The following is a 20,386-nucleotide window of genomic DNA, read 5'->3' as shown; positions in this document are numbered from 1 at the left end:
TATTAAATGCTAGCTTTTTTTTTTTTTTTTTTTTTTTTTTTTTTTTCTCGTCCATAAATGTTTATCTACCAAGTTGATCTTAAATATTGTATAATCAATCCATTATATTATCATTTTCAGTCCCCCACCCCTAATTTCTGGCTCCCATCTTATCTCGCAATTACTTATAACGTCACCAACTAGCTTCGGAAGAACCCCCCCCCCATCCGATTTTGTTTTATATCATAAGTTGCTTAAAACGTGATTAGTTAAAGTTCAGAATAAAATCACGCTTTCTCTTAACGGTTAATTTAAAAAAAAAAAAAAAAAATCTTCTGAACGCTATTAAAAGTTAAATTCTTCACTAGTTTGGAGACGGAATGCGTTGTTGTGATAAGTGATTTTTTTCTCTACTAATTCGCACTTTTTATTTTAAGATTCAAATATTAATAACTACATTGTATTTCAGTATTTAATTTATGTATTTCTGTTGTATTAAATGCTAGCTTTTTTTTTTTTTTTTTTTTTTTTTTTTTTTTTTTTCTCGTCCATAAATGTTTATCTACCAAGTTGATCTTAAATATTGTATAATCAATCCATTATATTATCATTTTCAGTCCCCCACCCCTAATTTCTGGCTCCCATCTTATCTCGCAATTACTTATAACGTCACCAACTAGCTTCGGAAGAACCCCCCCCCATCCGATTTTGTTTTATATCATAAGTTGCTTAAAACGTGATTAGTTAAAGTTCAGAATAAAATCACGCTTTCTCTTAACGGTTAATTTAAAAAAAAAAAAAAAAAAATCTTCTGAACGCTATTAAAAGTTAAATTCTTCACTAGTTTGGAGACGGAATGCGTTGTTGTGATAAGTGATTTTTTTCTCTACTAATTCGCACTTTTTATTTTAAGATTCAAATATTAATAACTACATTTTATTTCAGTATTTAATTTATGTATTTCTGTTGTATTAAATGCTAGCTTCTTTTTTTTTTTTTTTTTTTTTTTTTTTCTCGTCCATAAATGTTTATTTATCTACCGAGTTGATTGCAAAAATAGATTACCTAATTGTACTCATTTTTAGTTCGTGGGAGGGGAATCTATCACCATACTTTCCCTTAAACAGGTCCGTTGGACTTTTATTAAGTACAATACTTATTAGTTATTTTTTATTTATTTATTTATTTTTTTATTTATTTATTTTTTTAATGGAGAGTAGAAAACGCATTGTGGATGCGTTATCGGCAGCTCCTGTTACTCTCGCTTCTTCTTATTTGTCCCTCAGTCCTCATTTTTTAAATGAGTGATTTTTCTGACAAAGGGAGAAGAATAAGCTGTTTTCTAGGTTGGCAGTATTTTTGCGCGAACAGTTGGCAGAGTTGGTGGAAATTTTCTGTTTCTATGTCTATCCTTGTAGCCATGTCACTAGTAAGGGTGCTGGAGGTAAACGTTTTGTCTGGGCTGACGTTATCCGCCTGATAGTCAGGGACCCGAACCTTGGATTAACCACTAAGGAGGCTGTCCTATCAGCAGGTGCAAAGTACTGGGGCTGCTGTATTGCCATTTGGTGAATGGAATCTGGACCATGCAGTAGCTTCTGGTGGGGCCTCTCGATGCCATACTAGTGGGTAATTGTTACGGCTTTACCTTATCATGTGGTACAAAAAAAAAAAAAAAATTCTTCGTTTCTTTTTCTCTCTTAGTTTCCCCTCTCTGTCCTGCTCTAAGTAAATCTGTCGACCTAGTCCACAAATTCCAAAATTTCATCATGACAAGTTTCAAGAAAAAATACACGATTAAACCCGGTTCTCCAACTTCCAACGTAGACCCCTACTACCATGTCTCCTTCTCCAACATCAGGGGTCTACGTTCTAACCTTCCAGAGGTTGAAACCCAATTACAGGAGACTAAACCAGACCTTTTATTTTTAAGTGAAACTGGCATTGGACAGGCTATTTCCCTAGATGAGTTTGCAATTACAGGATACTCTAACTTAACTTCTAAATCTGACCCCCAAGATCGCCATGGGCATGGAATATGTGCCTATATTAAAGATAGCTTTCCATGTGGGAGGGACATCTCCAGGGAAGATCCTAACTTACCCTATATGTGCTTCCGGGTTGCTTTAGCTCACACTACTGCATTTATATTTACTCTCTATCGCCCCCACAACAGCGGAGTTACTATCTTTCAAAGCATATCTGAGAAAATTGACCAAGTCCTTTCTACTTATCCTTCAGCTAACATTCACGTATGTGGAGACTTCAATGTTCACAACGTCGAATGGTTGACCCACTCAAACAAGACCGATGATGAGGGGAGGTTCTGTCATGATTTCTCCATTGCCTATGACCTCACTCAGATTGTTCAGGAACCTACCCGTGTGCCCGATAATGACGGCCAGTATGCGAGCCTACTAGACCTTTTTCTCACAACTTGCCCTGAACTATGTTCAGTTTCTGTTCTGTCGCCTCTTGGATCTTCCGACCACTCTGTTGTATCAATTAAGATAAAAATGAAATGTAATAAGTCCCCAGACGTACCACTTCATCGTACAGTATATCGATACACTAAGGCTGACTGGGATAGCTTCCGTACATTTATATCTGATCTACCTCTGCATTCCATGTTTAAAAAGGATGTGTCCTCTATAGTATTAGACCTAACTGAATGGTTAATTGTAGGTATTGACCATTTCATACCCTCTAAAAAGTTTCAGCAAAAACCTAACAGCCAGCCATGGTTCTCTCCAGAATGTGCTGCTGCCATTGCGCACAGAAATCACTTTTTCCACTGCTTCAAACGTAATAGATGTATGGAAACTAAAGCCGTTTTCAGGACTGCCAGCAACCATTGTAAGAAAGTAATAAGGAACGCAAGAGAGTTGTATGCTCAATCTGTTAAGTCCAAAGTAGCTGAGCAGCGGCTTGGTTCCCACCAGTTTTGGCAAATAGCAAACAGAATCCTGAACAGAAGCGTGTGCTCCATCCCAACTATTATCAATGGACCTGAGGTAATCTCGTCAGCATCAGACAAAGCCAAACTCTTTGTCAAGAACTTTGCAGCTAATTCTACCCTTTGCGACCAAGACCGCCAACCCCCAATATTTCCTCCTGTATCAGAAAACACGCTATGTGATATACGTATATCTGTACGTGATGTTGCCAAGCTAATCAAAAACCTTGATTCCAGTAAAGCAACTGGCCCTGATGGTATTCCAATTATAGTACTCAAAAAACTTCAACCTGAACTAGCGCCCATACTTACAAAACTGTTTAAACGTTGTCTTAAGGAGAATAGTTTCCCATCTCCCTGGAAAATCTCATCAGTATGCCCTGTATTTAAGAATTCAGGTGATCGCTCATCCCCCTCTCAGTACAGGCCAATAAGTCTCCTGTGCGTCATGAGTAAGTTGCTAGAATCTGTGTTAAATACAGAAGTAATCAAACATCTCAACAAAAATAACCTTCTTAGTGACACTCAATATGGTTTCCGTTCTGCTAGATCTACAGCAGATGTCCTTACAGTTATATCGCATAGGATTTGCAAATCTCTCGACGGTGGCAATCTTTCTAGGGCAATTGCTCTTGACATATCTAAAGCCTTTGATAGGGTATGGCATAAAGGTTTACTTCATAAGATCGCTAGCTATGGTATAGCTGGAAAAGTCTTCTCAATTATTAAATCATTTCTTTCTGATAGGTTCATAAGAGTAGTAGTTGATGGGCAAAAATCAGAAGCTCTCAGTATTAATGCCGGTGTCCCTCAGGGATCCATCCTGGGCCCAACTCTTTTCCTGATCTACATTAATGATCTTCCAAATCATATCCTTACATCATTTGTAGACATTTATGCTGACGACACTACCATTTATGGTACCACATCTAAGACAGTAAACGAGCAAGTACTCTCTAATTCTCTCTCCTCTGATCTTGAGCATGTAGTACAATGGGGAAAGGAGTGGCTGGTTACTTTTAATGCATCTAAAACCAAGCTTCTCTCTTTACATCATCAACATTTTAATCCACATTTGTCATCAATTGAAATGAATGGCTCTCGTCTTCAGGAGGCCTCAAGTTTTGACAAGCTTCTGGGCTTGACCATTACTCCTGATCTTAAATGGAACACGTATATCAAATCTGTTGCCAAGGCCGCTGGAAAAATGGTGGGATCTTTCTATCGATCCAGTAGATATCTCACTGCTGATGCTATTCTCTACCTATATAAGAGCCAGGTACGTCCAAGGATGGAATACTGTTGCCACATCTGGGCAGGAGCTGCTAGAAAGGACTTGTCCTGCCTTGATAGAGTTCAAAATAGACTTCGTAGCCTCGTAGGAGATGTCCTTTTCTCCTCCTTGCAACCTCTATCTCACAGAAGAGATGTTGCGAGTTTGTCTCTGATGTATCGTTATTTTCATGGAAAGTGTTCAACTGAGCTCCAATCTATGGTCCCCCCTCGCCAAACTTTCACAAGAAACACTCGTCTAGCTGTAAACACTATCAATAATTTCCCCCACTCTTTATCTGTGCCTAAACCTAAACATAGATTCCATGAACAAAGCTTTTTTCTTAGAACTGCACGCCTGTGGAATTGTCTTCCGTTTTCCTGCTTTCCAGCTGACTACAATATGGTTGTGTTCAAGTCTAAGGTAAATAAGTTCTTGATGAGCCGTTCCATATAAGTTATTAAATTTACCAAATTTTCATTACTAATGATTACTATATTGACCAACTTCTACTGTACACTCTTTAACCCTTATCCTTGAGTGGCCTCTGGGCCTTGATAATGTGGTGATGCCTTTGTAAAAAAAAAAAAAAAAAATATGTATATATATATGTATATATATATATATATATATATATATATATATACCTAAATAAAATCTTCTCTCTATGACTAACTCACATTAGCTTTTACGAGGAATGGTGCACTTTCTCCAAGTAATAACATAAGCTGGATACTCCACCAGACTAGATAAATTCTATTCCTGGAACCCAGTAAGATCAAGAGACCAAAGCGAAAGATATACTACAACATATAAAAATGGTCAATGGGGAGAGGACAATTATGTTCTTAATTTCTTTACTAGCTCAGTGTTTCAGAGATAAAAAACTTTCATGGAACATTCGACTATCTATGTATTTCATATAGATTTCAAGTATTAGCCCCAGGTCGTGGGCCCCTTGATTTCTAAGAGCTTCGACTGAAGTAAAATGAAACAAAAAAGAATATAAATAGATAAAAAATATATAGACAGATAAAGAAATAGACATATATATATATATATATAGAGAGAGAGAGAGAGAGGGAGGGAGAGAGAGAGGAAATAAAAATGGAGGTAGATAGATTTTGTGAAAGCCTGATACAGTCTGTTAGAAAACAGCGAACGTAACGATTTTCTATCGCGACCATCAAATGGACAATGGCGTCCATTCCTCCACACAGCCTCACTCACACCTTGTTTGTAATCTCATTGATATCTTTCCGTTACGATTCACGCTCGGGTGATCGAATCATTAAGCACTTCCGTGTCACTACGGCATCAATTAAAGACCGGTATCCACTCTCTGTACACACTGCCGGCGCTCATATTTATCGCCCGTGACCATCTAATTGGCTGTAACGGATACAAGAGAAAACAGAATGGAAGAATAAAACACCGGGCAGATTTAATCCGGTACCTTTTTTCACGTGTTTACTGCTGGCCCTATATGACGTACACGGCACTTGCTAATAAATGAAATGCAGAGGCTTAATTGTATAAAATTAAATGAGTGTGTTTCAAGATAAAAAGAAGTAGTTGATTTACTCCTTGTGCGTCGGGTATCTCTCTACTGGACATAGACTAGAAAAAGGGTCTCCAATCTAATAGGCCTCGCATTGTCAACCAAGTTCCAACCCCTGCCCATTCGCCGTAATGTTGCATCTCTATGTTTGTTTTACAAGCACTTTAATGGAATGTGCTTCGATGAACTCTCAACACTGGTGCCCCCCATTGACGTAAATAGAGAAAAACTCTAAAGGGAGAAGCAGCTGAATCCCACGCCTTACTGCCGCTCTCATAGTTTTTTTTTCGTCTCACGCTGGAACTGAAAGACTTAGGAATTGCCTTATTGTTGCCAGCTAAATTGACTGAATTGATATGCAGAAATTTAAATGTAATGTAAATAGACATCTCGCAACCCAACTCCTTACTTAAAATGTTTCTGTGGGCATGCTCCCAAATTCAAAATAGTCCAATGTGTCCAATGGTAGTGTTTAGGAGTGAAGATTTGTATAGCAATAATTTTTGATAGATTTGCAGAGTTGTAGCATTAAAAAACTTACATAGATTATTTTGGTGAGATCACGTGTACACTTTTGCTAGTGTATTCCCCCCCCCTCTCTCTCTCTCTCTCTCTCTCTCTCTCTCTCTCTCTCTCTCTATATATATATATATATATATATATATATATATATATATATATAGGATGACCCACATAAAAGAAGCACAGAAAATGCAGTAGAGGGGAGAAACATTCTTTTATTGTTTAAATTATCTGTAATGCTACAAAAGATGCTGGAAGTGCTGCCGGTGACATCCATACATTTCTGGGCACGTTTAACAACGTTTGCAAATACTGCTTCTCTGGTGATTCTTCTGATACCGTTGGTTCTGCTTTAGTTGGTCTAGATTGTGAGGATTATTTGCATAAAATTTTGTTTTAAAGTACCCCAAAGATAAGAATCAAATGAGGACAAGTCGGGGGAACTTGGTGGCCATAAGCCTTTGCTTATTGTTCTATTTTCCGTAAACATCTCATGAACTCGTGCTAGCGATCTGTGAGACGTGTGGCACGTAGCGCCATCTTGTTGGAAAAAGAATTGCATTATGTCTTGTGCTATCAGTTGGTCGTAAAGAGAAAGATGAAAGAGATTGGGCTACTTTTAAGTGGGTCACGATGTATATATATATATATATGCATATATGTATATATATATATTTATATATATATATATATATATTTATATATATATATATATATATATATGCATATATGTATATATATATGCATATATGTATATATATATATATATATATATATATATATATATATACTACTAGCGGGGGTACCCGGCGTTGCCCGAGTGTTTGTTTCCGGGACGGGGGGGGTTTAAAAATGTTATGGTAGGTAAGTAGGAAGGATCAAACCCGGAGTCATGAGTAAAAGTAGGAAAATAAAGTGTGAAAAAAAACAAAAAAACATCTGCAACGTTAACAGTTCGGCCACCAAGAAAAGTCCATTCCAGTTGTTTAGGAAAAAAAAAAACAAAAAAAAAACGACTACGGTAGGTCGGCGCGAACGTGAAAATATAATGTGAATTGTCCAGCACGCTAACCACTACACCACAGAGCACTGCAGCTTAGTTTAGTGATTTTAAATAACTTCACATGAAAGAACTACGAAGCCAAACCGGTGTTCTCTTCTCAACTGTTCCTTGTGAACGATCCCCAAACGGTGTTAAGTGGTGGCAGGGGGAGGAGGAATTTATTAGAGAGAAAATATTTTACCACTTCCATTGATCTTAACCGATTTTGGCCGTGGCTTCTCAGCAGAAAAAGTATAGAAATCTAAGATTATCGAGGAATTTGAGAAATAATAAACTTATAACACACCTCAGATATTGTTCTGCCGTTTGTGCATATTATATTTGCATGAAATATCTTGATTTTTAATCCTATTAATGGCAAAATCTGACGGGAAAATGAGTTCATTTTATTTATATAGAGAAGATTATATAAAAGAAAATTTGTCTGTGTATGCGTGCATCTTTTTTTTTTTTTTTTTCTTTTATTACATTTTCACCCCAAACAAGGCAAATTGCCACTTTGGTTAGGGGAGCTACTATCAGGGGCAACAAGTACTGGGGTACTATGTAGGGATTTGGGCCGCAAGATGTCGGTTCACGTTACACTTGAACTCCTGCACGTCAGTACTGTTGGGGAAGCAGGGACCTGGAATGGAATTACAAAGTCTAGCGGTTCTGGGGAAGAAACTATTGGAGTAGAAAATTTTTTTACATCTAGAGATCTTTACAGCGTGGGGGTGGGATTTTGCAGCCTGTCGGGTTCGTTGTGAGGGCACAAGTGATTACAGTTCGTCAGAGCATTCACCACTAAAATACTCGTAGAAAGGGCAGAGGGATACAGCATTTCGTCGATGGGACAGAGGCTGAAGCTTAGATGCCAGTTTAGGGCCTATCAGGTTTGCGACTCTCTTTTGAACCTTATCAAGGAGGGAGAGACTAGTAGCAGATGCACCAGCCCAAATGAGTTCGTTCGCTATGTACTCGAAAACGACTGATGTTCAACGAATGTTTCATTCTCCCATATTTTTATTGTCATCGAAGTCGGTGAAATCGAACATTTTCCTATCAAATGCCTCCCCGTGGTGACTTAGTAGTCAACATTGCACCGTAGAGAGCATAATGTTGATTTTATAGACTTATTTTTTATATACATAATTGCCTGAATTCAAATATAACATGCAAACATCAAGTATCATGCTTCAATTCTGCTCTAAACAGAAAAAAACCCATTTCGAACGCAACCCCTTCATATCAAAGAAGATAATATTGATTTTGTATGTCTAGTATCACTGCGTGTGCGGTGATAATGGCTTTAATTTAAGTTTAAATGGAAAATCCAAGTATCATGCTGAAATTGTGCTTCAAATAGAAACATTCAGTTCAAACGATCCCTGCCATGTCAAAGAACCCACTGTTAATTTTCTATGTCGGACCTTTCGGCTTGTGTGGAAATAAAACTTCTCAAATTCACGTGCGATGTTAGGCTAACTTTGGTTAACTGACTGGTCCTCTTACTTATCGGAGACGTTCCGATATATAACCTAAGAACTCTGCCAACAATTTTGTGCGAACTTTCATAAAACTCGGCCCCACAGTTATGAACCCATTTACACCCCCCCCCACACACAGAGGAAAAGTTCTTTCTTTGTGAGTATATATATATATGTATATGTGTATATATATATATATATATATATATATATATATATATAGATAGATAGATAGATAGATAGATAGATAGATAGATAGATAGATATATAGATAGATAGATAGATAGATAGATAGATAGATAGACAGATTTTTTTTTTTTGAAAATAAGTGAAAGTCTCTCTTTCGGCTATCATCTCATCACGAGAAATCGATAGCATTAAAATAATATACTTACAGAAAAAGAGCAATGGGGATAAATTAAAGGTGCCAAAAAGGACGATTAAAACCGCAAATATGTACTTTTTACACGACCAAAGAGTTTAGTTATATATAAATTTAAATGTCAGTGTGAGACTGACTATTATATTGGTCGTATTTTTCAACGTCTGCAGCTAGTGAAGTACGTTTGCAAATCAAGTAAGGAAAAATATGCGCACATAGTAGACAAGTGAGACTCGATTCCAAGTATTTCTCATATGTTATATATCCTCTCTTTGGTTTTCATACATACATTCATACATAAAGTAAATTTCAGTGTATAAGGCTTATTTGTATTTGATACTTGAGATATTCACAATCGTACCCTATTTCCAAAAGAAGTGAGATATAACACCTGAGAAATATTTAGAATCAAATCTCCCCTTGCTGTTATTTCAGAGCATTTGAAACTATAGCATCAAGTTTTAGTCTCCCCTCCATCAGAGCCAGAGATGTGAGGGAAATATAAGATATTTTGTAATTCATATGCAAAACTAGAAAAACAAACGACTCTGATTGAAATACTAGTAAAAGTGCAGTACGTTTCCATCCTAAAAAAAATCCTTTAAAATTACAACTGTTACAGATTTTCGAGGTTGCTGACAACAAGAATAACTTTTAAAATTCCAGAAAATTAGTACAAAAGCCAGGGGTTTTCTTGGCCTGATGAGGTGATTTTCCCTGGCAGGGTGGTCACTGAAACATGTTTGCATATGTGTAGCCATTATCACATCCAATATATATATATATATATATGTATATATATATATATATATATATATATATATATATATATATACGCTCATGAGCAAAAAAATGGACAAAGAGTGAAAGAAGGAAGAAATTGATTTTTCAATATTTTTCCATGAATTTTTGTTAATTTTAACTGAAAATTTCTATTTTAAAGATCATTATTATTATAGTATATAATAATAAGTAAAAAAAGAATCCTAAAAAATGGTCAGATCGCATCTTGGCGAGAATATAAAAAACGAATTACAGGATTAAGGCATTCCAAAATGATATACAAGCTATATTTTTATATTTTAAGAAAAGAAAATGTGAAGACATCTTTTTCTGCAGTGAAGCTAATTTATCCAAGGTTTGAAGTCGAACGCTTGGTAACAGGGAAATCTGAAGTTGGTCGCCCTAGAGCAACAACTTTGATTGACGACCACAGGCTTAAAGTAACTTGTTTTGAAGGATCGAAAGAAAACTTATGTTGACCATAACAAAGAATTCAAAACAGGGGCTGGAAATTCTCTTTCTAGATATACTATATCTAGACGAATGAAAAAATGGGATTTTCCTCTAAAAGGTGTGCAAATAAGCCATTTTTATCTAAGAAGAACATCAATGATAGAAAGAGATTTTTCTCGTATTATGGCAAGAAAGATACAGACGGTTCAAGAATGTTTTCTGGTTAGATGAATCAAGATTTTGACTTGTTAATGATGCTCCCAATGCTACCGAACGGTGCAATCGAAGAACTGGAGAAAGATTTTCGCCAACTTGCATAAAAACGACAGTTGCTCACGGAAATGGAGAGATAATGATATGGGCAACTTTTACTGCAGCAGAAGTTGGGGAACTTATTAGATGTGAAAAGTCACTCAATGCAAAGGAATACATTCGAATGTTAGAAACAGAACTGTTACTAAGTATTCAGAAGGTGGGAATATCCCAGAACACTATTTTTCAACACGATAATGCCCCTGCACACACTGCTAAAGTCAAAGAAAAATGTTTTTCTAATAACTCAATTGATGTGATATTTTGGCCAGGTAAAAGCCCCGATTTAAACCCAATCGAGAATATTTCGTCCATAATATCTTGTGCATTGGCCGGAAGAACTTTTTGGAATAATGACGAACTGTGGAAAACTGTACAAAGTGAATGGAATAGCATCTCGTCTTCACAGTGTTCCACTTTGGTTGAGAGCATGTCTAAAAAGATTGATTTTTTAAAGAAATCAAAAGGGAATGCGATTCCATCCTAAGCATTTATTAAAGTAAATGTCTTGTTCTGTGTTATTAGTCTCGTTTAAGTTTCCTTGTTCAATTTTTTTTCATTCAATATAGTTTTTAATGCAATAAAATGTATAAAATTTGTTTGGCCCATAATTTTTTGCTGACTAATTATTTGTTTTTATATATACACACACACACACACACACACACACACACACACACACACACACACACACACACACACACACACACATATATATATCCATGTATATATATACATATATATATCCATGTATATACACATATATATATATGTATATATATATGTATATATGTATATATACCATTGTTTGATTATAGTTGTTTTGCATGTGTGTTTCCCCCTATCTTGTTTTTTCTTAACACTTTAGTCCCCTTCTTTTCCGGTGCTTCTTTTCAACGCAAAACTTGACAGCCGATCTACACCTTCACCTACACAACTCAATTTCACTCGTTCAACTTTGTGTGTGGCATCCATAACATATTTTTTAATGAAATATGATGGCGCAGATAGCATTTTACTTCATTTTCATTTTTTTGTTTGTTTGTTACACCCCTTCCGTGCTTCACAGTTGACCACGCCCGATGACTAACCGCAGCCACGTGACGGGCAGGCATCCCGGAAGATGGAGGATTTGCAAGGAAAAGAAAAGAGAGAAGAGTTAAGACAACGGAATAAAAAGTTCAAAGCTCCACATACCCGCCATTATCCACTGCCGGGACCCCGTGAAATGAACACCGACGATAGAAATGTGGGGTTGGCTTTCGTAATCGTTTCTTGCCCACGGGCAATATTGAATCGTCTATGTGAGTGCAAGTCCCGTGACAAGTTTTATGTGAATACGTAACGAATACCCGCCCCTTCCACTGTGCAAATGAATTTCGGTATTGCGAAATCATTTCTCCCATATAAATGTCTCACACGCCATCCCCCCCTCTCTCTCTCTCTCTCTCTCTCTCCTTCTCTCTCTCACTCCCCTGTCTCTGTCTGTCGGCATATATATATATATATATATATATATATATAATTGTGAAAAAACTATATATATATATATATATATATATATATATATATATATATATGTATCTTGAATTTCTACTGGAGAGAACTTGAATCATTACTAGAGAGAATTTGAATGTCCACTGGACACTTTCTCTAAGGTCCAAGGTTTCTCTGTACAGGGAACAACTTGGTATAAGAATACTTTTTGCTTTGGCCTTTTGGTCAAGATCAAAGTGCAGTATCTGTTCTTCGGATGCTGCACTTCATTTTCTTGTTCTCTTCGGTGGAGGAGAAATCCTTCACGACTGAGACAATTTTTATTTTTGTACCTTTTCTCCGCGTTAAAAAAACGACCCTGGTGTCTAACTCTGTCCCGTGGTGAGGCATAGTAAATAGGTACAAGTAACGCCTGAATACATATTCAAAATCAAATAGTATTTGCAGCACAAAGAAGATCTTCTCGGTATAGCTAACTAACACTGGCTTTTATAAGGAATGGTGTACCTTCTCCGTGTGATGTTAACTTGTTACAGCATAGAGTTGAATGTTCCATTAGACTAGATGTATGCTTGCCCTAGAATCCTACTGGATTCTAGGACAAGCATATATCTAGTCTGATGGACCAAGAGACCAAAAGGAAATATATTTTAATATTTTAAAAGTGGCATTTGAAGAGGGGAAGATTATGTTTCCAACTGCTTTACTAAATCTATGTTTGAGAGTTTAAGAAGAACTAATGAAATATTCTGATATCTATGCATCTCCCATAGAGACCAAGTGTTAGTCCCAGGAAGGATCCGTTTCGATTTCTAAGAACTTCCACTGAAGTAAAGTGAAACGCTCCAGGAAGGTATATACATATGTATATGTGTATAAACACTCACACACAACACCCACACACACACATATCTGTAAACAAACGGCTATATAGATATTATTTATGTATATCAACAACCAAATCCACGTAAATATATAAACGATAGAAACTAAACAGTAAATTGTCTATGGCATCATAGCGTCATGGATTAAGGCGCTGTATTGAAATACATAAGGTCCGGGGTTATATATATATATATATATATATATATATATATATATATATATATATATATATGTGTGTGTGTGTGTGTGTGTGTGTGTGTGCGCGCGTGCGTGTGCGCGCGTGCGTGTGTGTGTGTGTACATATGTATATCTGCTGTGCAGCATAATCACGTTGCCACACCGGTTCTCGTCAGATCACCGAAGTTAAGCAACGTTGAGCTTGGCTAGTACCAGATGGGTGACCATTTGGGAATTCTAGGCGCTGTATGTGCTTTCCGCTTATCTCGGCATTGTCTTCAGTTGTTCTGAACCTCCACTTGCCACTAGTATTCAACAATGTCGACCCAGGAGAGGCGTGGTTTGAGATTTCGCAATTCTTTCCAAATAATTGCACGCGCAGACACTCTTACAGTGGATATCCATAGTCTGTCAAGACTGAAGGCAAGCTTTAATATATATATATATATATATATATATATATATATATATATATATATATATATATATATATATACATTAAATTAAGAAGATGAGAAATAAAAGTTACATATAACTCTATAAAAGCATCAGGTCAAAAAAAACGAACATGTGTGGAAAATGGAAAAGAACCTCTTTAGGACATGTCATCACACCAGGGTTAATTTTCCAATGACTTTGGTTGGATTATCTTTCTGGTTTTCGATCTTTTCTATTGAAATTTTCTTTTTTCTATTTCTTTTCGCCCATTTTATTATGTTTTCTATATTTTTCTTCCTTTTCTAACTTTTATTTTCTATTGCTCGTTGATTTCCTCCTCCCTACCAACACTCCTCGTTTTTCATCCTCATCCTTTTTAATAGTTCCGGTTTTTTCACGAAGAAACGTGACGCAACATTCTTTCGGCTCCTCAAGGTTTTAGTTTAATTTTCTTCAATCATTTTATCATCATGAAGAAGTCCGCAGAAAATTGGGACGAAACGTTGATATTTTTCTAATGCTATAGGGTTTTCTTTTCTCTTTCCTTTAACGTCATACTGTCGTATCTATTTTAATTCATATATATATATGTGTATATATATATGTATATATATTTATATATATATATTTATATATATATTATATTTAAAAATAAACAATATATATCACGTATATATACACATATATAAACACATACATGTTTACATGTATGTATATATATACATATACATATATGAGTACACACACATATATAAGTTATGTAAATAATGTTTAAATTTCTGAGAAAATGAAAAATAAAAATCCAATATTCCTTATATATTCACAAACGATTCGCCTTCCCTTAACGCATTGAATAGAACTGATGTCATCTTGCAAAACTCTTGAAATAAAGAAGAAACATTAAATATAATTATGCTTTCATTATTTTATAGTTCTTCAGTGCGACTTTTATTTTTACACAGTAATCACCACTTATCAAGGCCCGGAACCCACTTGAGGATAAGGGTTAATTGGTATACATTAGTTAATGTGATTATAGCGTAGTAAACATAAGTTGTGGGAATTTTGTAAATTGGATTACTCAGGGGGACGGTTCATCAAGGTTCTTGTTTACGTTGGACTTGAAGACAATCAGATTACAATCTGGAAAGCAGGCAATTGGAAGAGAGTTCCACAGGCCTGCAGTTCTAAGAAAGAAACTTTGTTCGTGGAATCTACTTTTAGGTTGAGGCACAGATAAAGAGTGTGGGAAATTCTTGATAGTAGTTTTGGCTAGACGAGTGTTTTTCGTGAAAGACTGGCAAGGAGGGACCATAGATTGGAGCTCAGACGAGCACTTGCCATGAAAATAACGATTAAACAGAGACAGGCTCGCAACGTCTCTTCTGTAGGAAAAAAGGCTGCAGGGACGTGAAAAGGGCACCCCCCCACTAATCTACGAAGTTTATTTTGAACGCTGTCAAGGCGGGATAAGCTGTTTCTAGCAGTACCCCCCCAGATGTGGCAACAAAATAGTATCCGCCTTAAGTCATGATCGAACATCGAGTCAACAGTTTACGACTCTAGCACCTAGATCAACTGGTCGAGTGCTATTATTTTATTATGGCTGCCTAAATATACACATTCATCCATGCAATATGTTCAATTGCCTTGATATGACCATAATGCAACTATTTGTTAATGCAAACGTAATTAACACTATATAAAATTGTAATTAACACTATATTAAATTGTAATTAACTATTAAATTGTAATTACCTCTCTTTCGTCTATAGACAACATTTTGTATATAAAAATTGGCTATCATCACTTTGTTCTTGAGCACATTTTTAAATTTCCGATGTGATATCCGATCCCCACGCTGACGTAGAGACTTCATTTCAGTCAACATTGGTACTGTGTCGGAAACGATCGTACACAGATTGGTTGGTGATGTTGAATCCTTGAAGACCAAGTAAATAGTTTTTCTACAAGTCATATTACCTCATACTTGTTATATAATTATTTATCATATATATATGAAAAGTATTGCTGCTGAAGGTTGATGTATGTTTGTCCATGTTACCCTATGTTTATATGTTGAAACTGTTCAGCTCGAAACAGAACTTTATGATAATTGATATGTTCGAATATTATGGAATGCAATTAATAATAATAATAATAATAATAATAATAATAATAATAATAATAATGATAATAATGATAATAATAGTAATAATAATAATAATGTATATGCGTATATATACCAGGTTAAAAGTATAAGTATTCAAGAGTGATACCTAATCAATTTAATGATGTTATTAAGAGTTCTAAATAATATATATGCGTGCGTGTATATATATATATATATATATATATATATATATATATATATATATATATATATTAAGAGTTTTCAATAAAGAAAAAGAGCAAGGAATATTTTTCTTGATATAAACGAATTTATATGGCCACAATATTGGGCATGCTAATGTTTCGAACAAATGCTCGGTTAAAACTGGACTAAGGACTGGTATTATATATATAAAAGACATCTTAAATCATATATAAAAGATATCTTAAAAGACATAATTCGACGATACGTATCTCCCAACAGCGGTAGAGGGTTGAAGTTCATTATCTATTATAAAAAACGGAAAACGACTAATCTCGTAATTAATAACAATATTTCGCAAGCGGACAAAGTGTTGGAAAAGAACAATGTAATTTATCAATTTAATTGCCCAATAGGAGAGTGTATCTCTAACTGTTCCTCTTACATTGGTCATACTACCAACACGTTGTCCCGTAGACTAACGCTTCATCTTTCCGATACTAGCTCTATCGCGCAACATTTAAAAAAACATGGCTGCCAGCATTCTCAATTTAGAAACATCATGGTAGAAAATACCAAAATTTTACAAACAGACTCTAACGTTAGGAGACTGAAGGTGTTGGAGGCATTGTATATAAAAGTGAGACAACCCAAAATAAACAATATAAATTATGAATCCAGCAAAAATATTTTAAAATGCCTCTGTTAATGTATATATAAAAAATATATATAAAAAATGTATAAAAAAAAACACTGCCCAATAAATTTGTATATAAATAGCCCACATAAGCCAAAAACGATCTTATAGTACGATGTAATTTTAAAACACGACCTTATCATTCGACGTAATTTTAAAACGACTTTTTATATAACCAGCCAGACGATGGCGGAAACGCCGAAAGTGCTCGCAGACGACGGAACACTTTTACACCATTTTACATATAACACAAGGATTATTCGAAAACTGGAAAAAATAAAACGGAAAATTGTCAAACAAGAAAATGCTGTGCTGTTTAACAACATATGCTTAAAGGAGAATATGCTGCCTAAATATACACAATATATATATATATATATGTGTGTGTGTGTGTGTGTGTGTGTGTGTGTGTGTGTGTGTGTGTGTGTATGTGTGTGTGTGTGTGCGTGCGTGCGTGCATATATATATATATATATATATATATATATATATGCGTGCTTGTGTGTATAAATTAGTTTGGAGAGAGATAGAGAAAGAGAGAGAGAGGGGGGAGAGGGATTACTTATTTATTGCCAAACGACAAGCAACAAAGACAATATATACAACAGTGGAATTACGGAGTTTTCTACTGAAAGATTTATGGAATTGCTTCTTTGTTTCGTGTGAGGAATCGTGTTTCTCTTCACACAAGAGCTGTCAATAGACATATAGGGAAAGCTATATTTTATATCTTGTTTGTGGTAGTTGACGGACGACGGGGGAAGAGAAAAAATTCTTTAATATTCTTGGGAGATATCCCGTCACGACTAGATATGAATATCTGTTTTCTGAAAGTGAATTACTTGGAGAGTAGTTATAGATAATGGCACTTGAAAATGCAACTGCAGTGAACCAAGTGCATTTACAAGGAACTAGTATGGAGCATTAACGTTGTTCGGAGCTTAATAAAAACAACAAGAAAACGTAAACTGCGTACTCTCCTGTACCCGTTGTTATTGTAATTTTGTTCTTAATAAAACCGTCTAAACCCACAACTATGTTCTTCTTGCTGAAGAAAGCGATAACCATATTTATCATTTTCACATACAGACACTAGTGTTTCATGCTTACGCAATCTTCAGTGTAGAAAATTGTATATACATAGAGAGAGAGAACGAGAAACACAGAGAGAAACAGACAGACAGAGAAGGAGAGACAGAGAAGTATAGAGAGAGACAGGCAGTAGACAGACAGGCAGAATCGAGAAAGGTAACTGTTTTTGATTTTTCATGGTTTAAAATGAAATTTGAAACTATTGCACTATTGTACTGGTATTGAAAAATCGTAAATTTGAAAAGCAACGGATAACATAAACATGAATTTTTGTTTGTATGAACAATGAGTTTATGTTCTGTATGAACAATGCATTTATTAGGTACGGGCAAAAATGGGCGGGCAAAAGTAGGGGGACCTAGTTTTGAAAGGTTTTTTTTTTGTAGGTTTCCGATTACTTTTTGATTGTATTTGAAAGATTAGACGTGAAAAAAAAGTTATGAAAAATGTTTTCACGGCGAGCTAACCAATTAAGCTAATTTTGAATTTAAATAAGTTCATTGTAAAAATACTTTAAAAGATAAATATTAGATTTATGAGTCTATTTTAGAGATAATTAGTAAAGTCCTAAGATATTGAATTAAATTAAAAAGAAACATTTTGTTTGTGCAAAAATAACTTAATTAGCCCTAAAAGCGTAAGTAATTTACCGTTCGCCAAAAACGCAAAAAATAAAGGTTTGTAAACGCCCAAAATTTCAGTCGATCGAAACGCTGTTTCAAAATGAAGTCATGATAGTAAAAGGAGGTACGAGTGTCAGATTTCTTCTTTTTTCACCCAAATGTGCATCCATGCATTCCTATTCTGAACGTTTGTATCAATTTTTATCATTTTTTAATTTAATTATTTTTTATGTTCCTATTGTTAAATTAATTTCTTTTTTAATTATTGTTCGAGATTATATAAAAATTATGTTACGCTGAAAGTTTCACATACTTGCGAGCAAGGAAATTATTCAAATCTTGCATATAAAAATTATGCGAAATCTGTAATTTAAAAAAAAAAGTAGAAATATTTTTGCTATTCTAATTCTTTTGTGTGTGAAAATATTAAATAAACCGTGGTTAATTCAATGCTAATATCGGTAGTTAGAGAAATTCATTTTTCTTCGAGTTATATTCATTAAAACGGATTTTAAGGGTTTTTTTCGTAATGTTCCTGAAAAAATTACTTTATTTTATTTTTATTGTTACAAATTTTGATGCTTTTTATAAAAGAAGCAAAAATAAATTCTTGCGTTTTTTATTTACTACTGAAACCCATAACTTTAGTAAAGGTATTTTTTGTTTAAACAAAATAATACATTTCCACTAATATGTAAATAAAAATCATTAGTTCATTATATTCCGCGATCATCATTTGATAAATACTGAAAATTACGTTAAAATTGGGAACTTTCCTGATTTTTTGTGAATTTTTAAGTAAAGGGAGGATCAAAATTATTGTACATTTTGAGCATCGGCATTCATTTTGCCGGTACCTAGTATTTATGTATGGAAGTATATGCTATCGTTTACATCAACGAAAAAGTATTGCAATTAATCATAAATTAAAACACAATTAATACACACATATTACGTACACACATATACGTTTATGTGTATGTATGTGTGCGGAAACATTTAAACTTGCTTATACAAATGCAATTACGTTTCAGCATTCTAATGCTTCGTCTGAGCACAGAAATGATAATGAGAATAAATTCGCATAACACATTCAAAACAAAGGATCGATTTCCGACGATACATTATATTGACATTTAACTTCATTTGTGCATGTAATTATTATTATTATTATATATATATATATATATATATATATATATATATATATATAAATGTTTTATCTAACATTGAGCACTTTTGCAAAAGAAATGTTTTAAATTTATATCATTGATACAGTTGAACTTGTTTAATCTATACGTATGTATATATATATATATATATATATATATATATATATATATATATATATGTGTGTGTGTGTGTGTGTGTGTGTGTGTGTGTGTGTTTGTGTGTGTTGAGAGACAGGGAATGAGAGAGAGCGAGCAAGAGAGAAAAAGAAAGACAGACCTTAGGGTTAGTACTTAATGGGTGACCTGTGAAATACCAAGTGCCGTATGTAAAATCTGAACTTTTGAAACATACTCACGCATATATATATATATATATATATATATATATATATATATATATATATATATATATATATATATATATATATATACTGAAATGTGTAATCTGTGCGCACCGAGTTACTTACTGTAGATGTTATGTTTATTGTAGACAAACAACAAATATTCTCGGTCGCTATTTTGCCCTTTCTCTCTGACTCGTTCGTCCAGCCTCCAGCTGTCCTGTCACGAGTTGCTTGTTTTGCAAATGGATCGCGGGAAATAAACAATCTCTTTTTTTTTATATATATTTATAGCGCGTTTATTTATTTTTTATTTTATTGTATTTTTTTTTTTTTTTTTTTTTTTTTGGATAAGCCAAAACAACATTTTCTTCTTTGTTATATCGGCAGGCTCTTT

At 34.6% G+C, this 20,386-nt stretch overlaps 1 protein-coding gene and 1 pseudogene across 1 annotated transcript in view; one reads left to right on the top strand and one right to left on the bottom strand.

Annotated features, from left to right (window-relative positions):
* The window catches only part of LOC145294250 (uncharacterized), a 616,471-nt gene that overhangs the window by 125,403 nt on the left and 470,682 nt on the right, over positions 1-20,386 (bottom strand). The gene's annotated exons all lie outside the window — the stretch shown is intronic.
* On the top strand, positions 13,449-13,565 carry LOC145241871 (5S ribosomal RNA; annotated as a pseudogene).

Source organism: Euprymna scolopes, chromosome 2 (genome assembly GCF_053919585.1).
Source record: "Euprymna scolopes isolate OS-2025 chromosome 2, ASM5391958v1, whole genome shotgun sequence".
NCBI lineage: Eukaryota > Metazoa > Mollusca > Cephalopoda > Sepiida > Sepiolidae > Euprymna > Euprymna scolopes.
Note: the sequence above shows the minus strand (reverse complement) of the source record. Positions and strands in the feature narration are given on the sequence as shown.